This window comes from Panthera pardus, unplaced genomic scaffold, assembly GCF_024362965.1.
Source record: "Panthera pardus isolate Hobbes unplaced genomic scaffold, ASM2436296v1 HiC_scaffold_13, whole genome shotgun sequence".
NCBI classification, from domain to species: domain Eukaryota; kingdom Metazoa; phylum Chordata; class Mammalia; order Carnivora; family Felidae; genus Panthera; species Panthera pardus.
Genome location: NW_026526688.1, coordinates 140,224,400 through 140,235,756, shown reverse-complemented (window position 1 = coordinate 140,235,756; position 11,357 = coordinate 140,224,400).

Below are 11,357 nucleotides of genomic sequence, written 5' to 3'. Positions count from 1 at the left end.
TAGGTAACATCACTAATAAGTACTGGGTTGAGTTTCAATTTTTTTTAAAATGCAAATTGAGTATTTGAACAGCCCAAGTGGTACTGGTTAGGACTTAGCACTTAGACTATTGTAACTTAACATCTGGGCTGAATCATGTGCAGATTGTATTAAAACATTGAATGCCAGAAACTGAGTAAGCTTTTTCAATTCTTTTTATTCGTCTTAAAATAAATTTGAAGACTTTTTTCCCTAATCTTCCTTGTAGGCTACTATTCAGCAGGTTTCTTGTTCTTCGCAGGGCCCAGCTTCGAAGCTTGGAACATGAAGATAGCATGTGTGTTTGCACAATGAGATGTTTAAAGTAAAATTTTCATCAATGAATTTTTGATTCAGAACAAAAGCCCTTCACTTCCTGATGGCTAGAAATACATCTCTGAAGACTGACAATTTTTGGTCAAGTTCTGACATACTCTGAGTCTTGGGGAACAGATGGAAGCAAGTGGTAGAGAAAAGGGAAATCCCATGAAAATAGGGTATGCAAATCTGAGTGAAACAATTTTCTGTCTTTTACTGAAAGAAGGAACAAGGAGGCAAAATATGCAATGGGTTCCATTCTTTGGTGGAATATTTTGGTGCCTTTCATGTAGCTTCTGGAATCATTGCTACTACTTGGCAAGGCAGGCAAATAAAATTGAGATATAAAACAAAAGGAGGAAGTCATGCCTCATTAGGCATTACTTGCTTTCCTCTGATAATAGAGAAATTGATGTCAAAAAGAATTTGAAAATCGATAGAGTAGCTATTTACTGAATCCTCCTTATACTCATAATTGGAACCTTATTTTGATTGAATGTTAAAAACTGAAATAGTGGAGAAAGAGAATTATGCTTTTCATTTCTGAGTTGAACTTTGCATCTGCCCCTCTACATGCCTTCTTTAATCAGAGTCAGATCTAGGAAAATTTTAGACTAAATGAAATGAAGCCAGAAAGTATGTTCAAATTGTCAAATATTTCCCGAGGATCCATGTGTCCTACTGAGCTAGACTGAGTTTTGATTCTTGAATTAAAATCTTACTTGAGGTGCCTGGGTGGCTCAGTTGGTTAAGCATTTGACTCTTGATTTCAGCTCAGGTCATGATCTTACTGTTCGTGGGTTTGAGCCCCTAGTCGAGTACCATGTCAAGCCCCACATTGAGCCCTGCATTGGGCTCTGTGCTGACAGTGTAGAGCCTACTTGGGATTCCCACTCTCCTCTCTGCCCCTCCCCCCACCCTCTCTTTCAAAACAAATAAACTTTAAAAAAATATATTAACTTGCTTTTTTCATTTTTTTTTGACCTAGCAATTGCACTGTTGGAATTTACCCAAGGGATACCGGAGTGCTAATGCATGGGGGCCCATGTACCTCAATGTTTATCGTAGCACTTTCAGCAATAGCCAAATTATGAAAAGAGCTTAAATTTCCATCAACTTATGAATGGATAAAAAAGATGTGGCTTATATATACGATGGAATACTACTTGGCAATGAGAAAGAATGAAATCATGTCATTTGCAGCAATGTGGACAGAACTGGAAGGTATTATGTTGAGTGAAATAAGTCAGTCAGAGAAGGACAGATATCATATGTTTTCACTCTTATGTGGATTTTGAGAAACTTAACAGAAGACCATGGAGGAAGGGAAGGGGAAAAAAAAAATAGTTAACTTGCTTTTTTGATTTGTGACCACTTGTATCTCACCACCTTATAAGTGATCGATTAAACTATATTTTTAGTATTTAAGAAAATGGCTTTAATCTAGTAAAGGTTCCCATATATAAGTTGAAATATTCAGAATAAACTAGGTAATCATGTGAAATTTAATAATATACTAAGTTGCCAAAGGCTTTTATTACTCCTAGAGTTTTCCAATTAATTTCAGATTGTTTAGCATATGTCTTTGGACTGAATGCTTAACTTCACTGGTCCTCAATGTTTTCATTTAATTAAATGAGGAGCTTGCATTAAATTATCTCTGAATTCCCTGTTAACTCTTAAATTGTATAGAGATGCTTGCTTCAGTTTCCCTATGTATAAAATGGGTATGTTATTAGCAGTATTTTTAGACTTCTTTCCTCTACTGCTGTTACTTATTTCTAATTGGGAGTGATTCTTGGTAAGGAAGCATCTATTTTACCACGTTATAGATAAAGATAACATTGATCTTATATTAGGAGATATTAGGGCTCATTAGGTGACCTTGCACAATAGAGAAATGAATGCATCTATTTGGATTATCTTTGATATTGTCCAGTTGTTTTATTAACTATTTGTACCACATTTTGACATCACAATCAACCTAAGTTTCTTGAGCCCTATTGAGCAAGTTTTATGTTGACTTATATTGACCTCATCTCAACACTTTTATAAAATTCTTCAGAGCAAACCAAAATTTTAAATGCACTTTCAAATATTTGGGGGAATGACTTTTTATGCAACATTTCTGCAGTTTTCTAATCAGCAAAGGCACTTCCCTGTGGGTGATAAATATGTTAGCATGCCTTTATGGAGTCAGTAAATCAGGAACAATAATAATAATAAAAAAGCCCTGTCCATAACTTCAGATTGCAATTTATGTAATGACATCACATCCCTTCTTTAACTCAAACATAGAGTCTCATTTACCTGCTAGTCTGATAAACACTGATTTTTTTTTTTCAGGTTGGAATTTAATATAGGCACATAATATATGACGTTCGTATTCAAAAGAGATAATGAAGAGAAGACGAAGAACTGATAAGGCAAATGACGTGATAATATATGCCATAATGGGTAAGACAGAGGGTGGACAGATGACAAAGCCACATTTCTTTTTCAGACGTAGTTCCTTGAATTTTGCAGCATGTACATTTCTAGGCAATGAAGACATATCAAAGCTCAAGTGGTGACAAGAGAGCTTGCTGCTCTAGTTTTAGTATCTTCCATTCATGAATATTTATCACAGCAGCACCACACAGAACACTTTTCCCTGATTATTGCAGTCGTTTGCTATATGTGCCATTGTAGTTAAAAGTCTATACGCTTTCCTGTTATGAGGCATACTGTTTTGTGGCTTAAAGTATCTATGTACCTTAGCTGATGCTGCCTTTAATTTAGGTTGAAACAAGGAGCAAGTTTTCACGTTTATAAAACCTTTTGTGATCTTTGCTTTCCACTAACTCAGTTTAAGTATAAAACCAATTTAAGAGTGATCTCTTTTTACTTAAAGTTTATTGATTTATTTTGAGAGAGAGCGAGAGAGCAGGGGAGGGGCAGAAAAAGACAGGGAGAGAGTATCCCAAGCCCCATGTGGGGCTCGATCCCACGAACCATGAGATCATGACTTGAGCTGAAATCAAGAGTTGGTCAATTGACCCAACTGAGAGTGATCTTGTAATATGACATACTTATTTTATCTAAGGTGTTTAAGTTTTAACACGCATACTACTACTCACATTCAATTGTTTCTTTCATCTCTGATTGCTGTTTAGCATCTAAATCTATAGACCACAGTTTATTTAATCAAACAAAAGTTCTAAAGATATGTTTGGTTTAATTGTTATAAATAAAAGCTATATAAATTTGTTACACAGAATCTATTTTGAAACTAAAACTCATAAACATTACCTAGACTAAAGTTGAGGGGCGCCTGGGGAGCTTAGTCAGTTAAGCCTCCAACTCTTGATTTTGGCTCAGGTCATGATCTCACGGTGAGATCCAGCCCCAAGGTGGGGTCTACACTAACAGAGAGAAGCCTGCTTGAGATTCTGTCTCCCTCCCTCTCTGGCCCTCCGTGGCTCACAGGCGCCTACACTCTCTCTTTCAAAATAAATCAACATTAAAATAAAGATGAATGAATGACAGGCTTTGCACTGATTCATCATATCAATATATGATTTGTAAATCATATTAAAAACCATCAGCCTTGTTAACGTTCCAGTTCATCTCAAAAGCAGTAGTTCCAGGCAAGCCTCTTTTTATTGTGCTTTGCTTTATTGTGCTTCATAGATGGTGCTTTTGTTGCTGTTTTGGGTTTTTTTGTTTTGTTTTTGTTTTTGTTTTAACAAAATGAAGGTTTGTGGCAACCATGTATCGAACAAGTCTTTTGGCACCATTTTTCCAAAAACATTTGCTCACTTTGTGTTTCTGTGTCACATTTTGGTAATGCTCACAGTATTTCAAACTTTTTCATTATTATATTTGAATTGCAGCAATCTCATGATAAAACTTTAACAGATGAGGAGTTGCTTCTTGTGGATGAACAGAAAAAGTAGTTTCTTGAGATGGAGTCTACTCCTGGTGAAGATGCAGTGAAGATCGTTTAAATGAAAACAAAGGGTTTAGAATATTATGTAAATTTAGTTGGTAAAGCAGTACCAGGGTTTAAGAGAATTGACCTTAATTTTGAAAGACGTTCTACTGTGGGTAAAATGTGATCAAACAGCATCGCCTGCTAAGGAGAAATCATTCATGAAAGGAAGAGTCAATGCAGCACCCTTCACTATTGTCTCATTTTAAGACATTGCCATGGCTACCCCAGCGTTCAGCAACCATCACCCTGAGTAGTCAGCAGCCATCAACATCGAGGCAAGACCCTCCACCAGCAAAAAGATTATGACTTGCTGAAAGGTCAGATGATGGCTAGCATTTTTAGCATAAAATATTTTTAAATTAAGATATGTAGATTGTTTTTTAGACATAATGCTATTGCACACTGTGGGGAATAAGCTTAGGAATTCCCTGAGTCTGCACTGATGGGTTAACAAGGCATAAAGAATTACAAAGCCATAGGACACTCACACACCCAATTTTGGGTAAACAAGATTAGGTAAATAGGTATAGAGAGGGTGAGGCCAAAGCCCCAGTACAGACAGGGCGGGACAAAGGCCCCAGTATAGGACAAAGGTATCTGAGGTAAACAAGATTAGGTATTCAGGGCGGAAACAGCCCCCAACTTAGTACTATAGCAGAAAGCTGCTTTCACAGGAAGAAAGGACCAAATTAGGTAAACAGGTAAAAAGGGCTATAGACTGCTGCAGGGCGAAGTTGCCCAGAGCAGACCTAATTAATAAAAGAAAGGTGCCTTGTTGACCCTGAGGTAGCTTGCTCTTTCTTGTCCCCTAGACCAGTTTAGATAAACAGAGATGGTGCTTCATGTCTGCTGTAAACAACCTTCTTCTCTGCTGCCCAGCGCCAGGATTTTGCTTTGTATTAAACCGCTAACGCCACATATTCTCAAAACCCCCTTTCCCTCATGTCCAGGAGTTAATGCTCACGATTTCATTGTCTCTTTGTGCATGTCCGTCACCATGTTTGTAAGCCTTCTGATCCTAATAAAAACAGAGCAAGGACCCTGATTCCGGGCTCTTGTCTTTTCCCAGACATTAGCCATCTCTCGCATTTTAATCCTGCATCCCGCTTTCTTGCTAGACAAGAAAGAACTCTAGACCCAGAGTCTATGAGAGCATACTTCATGGGCTACAACATAGTATATCTTCTATATGCACTATTAAATCAAGAAATCCATTTGATTCACTTTATTATAATATTTTCTTTATTGCAGTGGTCTGAACTGAACCTGTAATATCTCCAAGGTATGCCTTGTATTATAATTCTAATTACCGGTTTTTTCCCCAACTATTCACATTCATATTGTTTTGCCCAATTGGTTATTATAGAGTTAGCTAATTTCTATAGCAGTAATAAGTCACAGTTGACAACTGAGATTATCCAATATAGGAATTTCTTTAGCCTTTATCTAAAAGTAATTATTATAGTAATTATAAATAACACTAAATAACCCCTGTTGATGTTATGTCATTTTTTTTTGGAGACAGATTTGGGAAAATGTGATATTTCATTGAAAACAGTACTGAATCATAGTTCTTCCAAATTTTCCTGTTCCTTTCTCTTTCCTCAGGGCCAAGTCTTTCATTAAATAAAAATTTTTTTTTTTAATTGTAATGATGACTCTCTAAATAATGTTTCCAATCTTGTATAATGATAATAATTGTATCCTCACCTCAGAATGCTAACTTATCAGACAAATGTTAACTTATACCTGAAAGAGTGAACTTGTGAATGTTAAAGTTACCCAGAAAAACAACATTCCTTAACAAAGTAAGATGTCCTAAGTTAGGTAGATAGTAAAGCCCCACGAGGGTAGGGAACATGTTTATCCAATTTTCACTGCCTAGTATAGTGTCTGACACATAGTAGGCAAATGATAAGAACTAGTTCAATGAAGTAAAATATAATAAGCACACATCATTCAAGTTCTACACACCATTGCTATTTTATGCCTCCAAATCATAATTCCTTCTCTCTAGAATTCTTTTTCATTTTTGTTTGTTTGTTTGTTTGTTTTTTAACCTAACACTCGTCTTTCAAAAATTTGAAATGACATCATTTTATCTAAGAAGTTTTCTGGCTCCCCACAGCTAAACGAAGTAATCCAAAGGCTTAACACTTTACCTTATAAGGTTTACATGATTCTCTAAATCAAGGATGAATTCCTAATTTTTGTATTTTTGGTATTTAGCACAATGTCTGGCACATAGAAGCTACTCAATAGATAGGCACTGAACTTCAATGTCTTTAAGGCCAAAGCACAGCATGGTGGGGATAGGAGAGAGTGGTCATTGTTTATTTGTTATTTGGTTTTCAGTTACTTTTTAACCAGTCTAACTTTGGTCTTACATTAAATTTTTAAAATGTTCACTCCAAAGGAAATTAATAGAACAGCAAACTCTCCTAGCTAAAAATATTTTATTTATGATTTAGAGATTGTTTCTGGTCATTAGTTGGTGTGACTTGTATGTGGTTATGGTGATTGAAAAAATTTGCCCATATGTTCCCATGTGATCACAATTCTGCTCATACAACATATTGAATGTGACTACCTTTGCCCATATTAGAAAGAGAATTTTACCATTTTTCCAATTTTAGGGGCTACACATATCAAATTATTTTCACAATTCCTGTTAACCTCAAGTGGTCTTATTAGAATTGCTTTTGAATAAAAAAGTGAAAGATGCTTGTGATTGCTAGTCTAAGAGAAATTTAAAGTCTTAAAAATGACCAACCGAATATCAGTACTCCCAAAGTAAGAGGGAGGTGAGAGAAACCAGAAAGAATGAACATGATATACAGTTTATTCTCATCGTATTGCCCCATATCTTTCTCCTTTAAGCAAAATGGAATGTTTATCTTAGCACAATTTATGGACAAGAGATATACAGCAGTCCTCCCTTATCCATGGCTTACCCTTTCATGGTCTCTGTTACCTTCAATCAAGCATGATGTAGAGGCAGATGACCCTCTAATGATATGTCACTCACCTCACTGTATCTTATGATGTGGGCATTTTATCATCTCACATCACCAAAACAAGGGTGAGTGAGTACGTTGGTGGAGTCAAGTTTCCCTGATTCTTTGTAATCCCTATAGGATCATGTGCATAGGGGTCTGCACATTTGAAGCAGCAGTCACCTCTTCTATACTTCTGTAGACTAACTTCTGTAAGTGAATGCTTTCACTTGCAGGTGGGAGTATGCTGGAGCGTGCTATGGCCCCAGATCTAGTAGTGCAGGGTGCCAGGTGCACTGGACGTTTGGCAGCACTGGGTCCAAGGGAGCATGAAGTCTCTTTGGCTCAGGCTGCTGGGATCATGGCACTGAGAACTGTGAGGTTTTTGGCGAGTGCTGTGGGTGGTTCACAATGATGGCAAGGGCTGTTGGGGTTCTCGGTGCTGCCTCCAAGTCCAAGAGCATGGGATCGGGGCAGGCAACAGTGGTGGTCAGAGCTGATGATATGCACACACTCAGCTGTGGGGGCCAGCCGCATGAGCCCATGTAATGGCAAGGGGGGGGGGTCGCAGACACACACTTAGTGGCTGGGGCAAGCAGTAAGGGCCAGAGCAAGCTACAGGTTCACTGGCAGCTGTGGGGGACCTGGCCGTCAATGTGCTCTCCGATTGCAGCCCACTCAGCCCCTAACAATGTGCATGCACTGCAGCGGAGGTGCATAACTGGAGTGGCTAGCCCTGACCCTGTGCACAGCAATGGGGGTCAGCCGGAATTGTCTAGGCTGGTGTCTTGCATTCATGTAGCCACAGAAGCCTGAACTGGCTGCCGGTGTCATTCCTGGGCTCTGGTAAGGGCAGGGGGAGCCTTAGGCAGCTCGTGTCTTGTGCTTACACAGCCACAGAGGCCTGAGCTAGCAGCTGGTGCAGGTCCTGGGCTCTGACAGGGAAGGAAGTGGAGGCAGCCGCAGGACTCAGGTAGTTGATGTTCATGAACACAAATGAAATCTGCAGGGGATGCTTGGTAGTTGTGTTGGCCACTGATTCCTTCTTTGGTGGCAACATCTGCTGTTTGTCTTCAGAGCAAGTCTCTGTGCATCTTGATTGCTTCCTCTGCATGTCTGTTATTAAGAGTCCCTGTTTTTCTTCCTTCTTCCTAGCTGTCTCTATGCATCCCAGCTTTGCAGGTCTGGGTCTGGTGAAACTGAAATGGGACATTTTGCATGGCATTAATGTCTCCACCCTTCCTTTGCTTGGTGCATAATGCTGTTTTCCATCTGTTTGTACTCAATGTACCTTTGTCTTAATTTTATTTATTTATATATTCTTTAATGTTTTATTTATTTATTTTGAGAGAGAGAGTGTCAGAGCAAGTGAGTGAGTGAGGGGCACAGAGAAAGGGAGAGTGAGAGAGAGAGGTAGAGAATCCCAAGCAGGCTCTGTGCCCATTGTGAAGCCTAATGTGGGTCTCAAGCTCATGACCCTGAGATCATGACCTGAGCAGATATCAAGAGTCAAATGCTCAACCGGCTGAGCCACCCAGGCCCACCTGTCTTAATTTCAAAGATCGTTTCTTTGAAGACAACGTACAGGTGGTTGGGCAACTTTATCCATGTTGGCATTCTTCATCGTTTGGTTGAAGTATTTAGTTTATTAAAATAGTATAATTATTGATATGATTGAGTTTGGGATTACAATTTTATTATTGTTATTTTTTTATTTCTCTCTTGCTTTTTTGTTCCTTTCCTATCCCTTTCCTGCATTTTGGATTATTTGAATATTTTTCAGAGTGCCATTTTAATTAGTTTAGTTTTAAGCTGTTCCTCTTTGGACTATATATTTTTTGGAATGATTTAGAGATTATAATATAAATGCTTAAGTTTGTACCATTTCATATGAAATGTAGAAACACATCACCTATATAGGTTCCTTAACACCACACATGGCCTCACTTTGTGCTCTTATCCATATAAGGCACATATGAGCTCATATGCTTTGTGCCTTTACTCATATATTCTGATGGGCTTCATTCATTCTTGAAGAGTGGTTTCTCTCTGCTATTGTTTCACTTCTGTTGGAACATCCCTTAGCATGTATTGTATTACATCTTTAATGCTTTAGTGTATTACATCTTTATTTCACTTATATTGCTGAAGGATTTTTTGCTGCATGTAAAATTCTAGGTTGCCACTGTGTTTTTGTTTTGTTTTTTTTTAATTTTTTATTATTTATCTTTTTTAACGTTTATTTATTTTTGAGGCAGGGAGAGACAGAGCATGAACGGAGGAGGGTCAGAGAGAGGGAGACACAGAATCTGAAACAGGCTCCAGGCTCTGAGATGTCAGCACAGAGCCTGATGCGGGGCTCGAACTCACGGACCGCAAGATCATGACCTGAGCCGAAGTCGGACGCTTAACCCACTGAGCCACCCAGGTGCCCCTGTTTTGTTTTGTTTTGTATCAAACACTTGAAGATATTATTCCTCTGTCTTCTAGTAACTGTTATTTATGATGAGAAGTCCACAGTACTTCAATTGTTGTTCCTCTGTACATAAATATATCCCATTTTCCCTGTCTGACTTTATCAATGTCTCTTTGTCTTTGGTTTTCACAAATTAGACTATTCTGCATCAAGCATAAGTTTCTCACAACTAATTCTGATTGAAATTTTTTGAGCTTCCTGATTCTGCTCATTCATATCTTTCACTAAATTTGGGGATTCTGCTCATATTTCCTCAAAACAAATTTTATGGCCTTTTCCCGCTCTTCTTCTGGAGAATAGCTTTCTTAACAGAGCAGAAAAGGGAAGAGTTTTTGGGTTTATTGAAAAAGTCTACTTTTTTTTTTCTTATTATTTTTATCTTTGCTAGTTTTTCATTTAGTTTTATTGGGTTTTGAAAATTTCAGCTTTATTGAGTGCTAACCTTTCATTTTTGCATCATTGAGAGCTGTCTAGTTATTTGTCTAGCTTTTGGTATTGAATTTTCCATTTGTTCCTATTCTTTCTTGAACAATATTATAATCATTTATGACTAGGAATTTTACTGTTGAACATATCTTTGACCTTATGTCATTAGAGAAGACATTATTTTATGAACTGTATTTAATAACTATATTGAATATCTCTTCCATCTAAGAGTTCTGGAGGAGTGTTAATTTTGAAAAACCTGAAATGGTTTGGTATTTTTATTTACATTTTAAAAAATTAACTTGTTTAAATAAATTGTAATCTGTGGCAGTGATTAGTATAAGTATCCCTTTGAACTATATTAATGCTTATTTGATTTACCTAAGACTCAAATTTTAATGATAAAGACATGATGTTCAGCTGATTTGTGCTAAACATTCAAATAATTTTTTTTACTTTATAGTTTTTCCTACCTTATTATTAATCAGCGTTTATTTTTTTACATATGGCAACTTGTTTCTTGAATTTTATTGTACTTTATATTACTAATGCCACTCTTGGTTTCTCTATATTTATATGATATATTTTTGCCATTTAAACATTAGTACTTTTGTGCCATTTACCTTTGGTCTTTTTCCATTAAAAACATTCTTTTTAAACTTTCAGTTTGAATGTCTACCTTTTTACATTAATTATGACATTAATTATGGTGATTGATGTTATTTTGTCATAGATTTTCTATTTTGCCTCTGTTTCCTTTTTTCCTGTTGTCTATTGTATCGACTGCATTGGGTTTTTTTTCCTTAGAGATTTGAAAAGCACACCCAGCACAGTTTCTTAAATTCTGTCTTAAAACTTACTTGAATCTATTTTTTTGTCATCAGTGAAGAGTAAAACAGTAACTATTCATATCCCTCCAGCTCAGATGATTCATTCATCAAGCTTTTTCTTTTAATTTTTTTTAATGTTTATTTATCGTTGAGAGACAGAGAGAAACAGAGTGCAAGCAGGGGAGGAACAGAAAGAGGGAGGTACAGAATCCAAAGCAGGCTCCAGGCTCCGAGCTGTCAGCACAGACCCTGACACAGGGTTGAACCCAGGAACCATGGGATTATGATCTGAGCTGAAGTTGGACACTTAACCGACT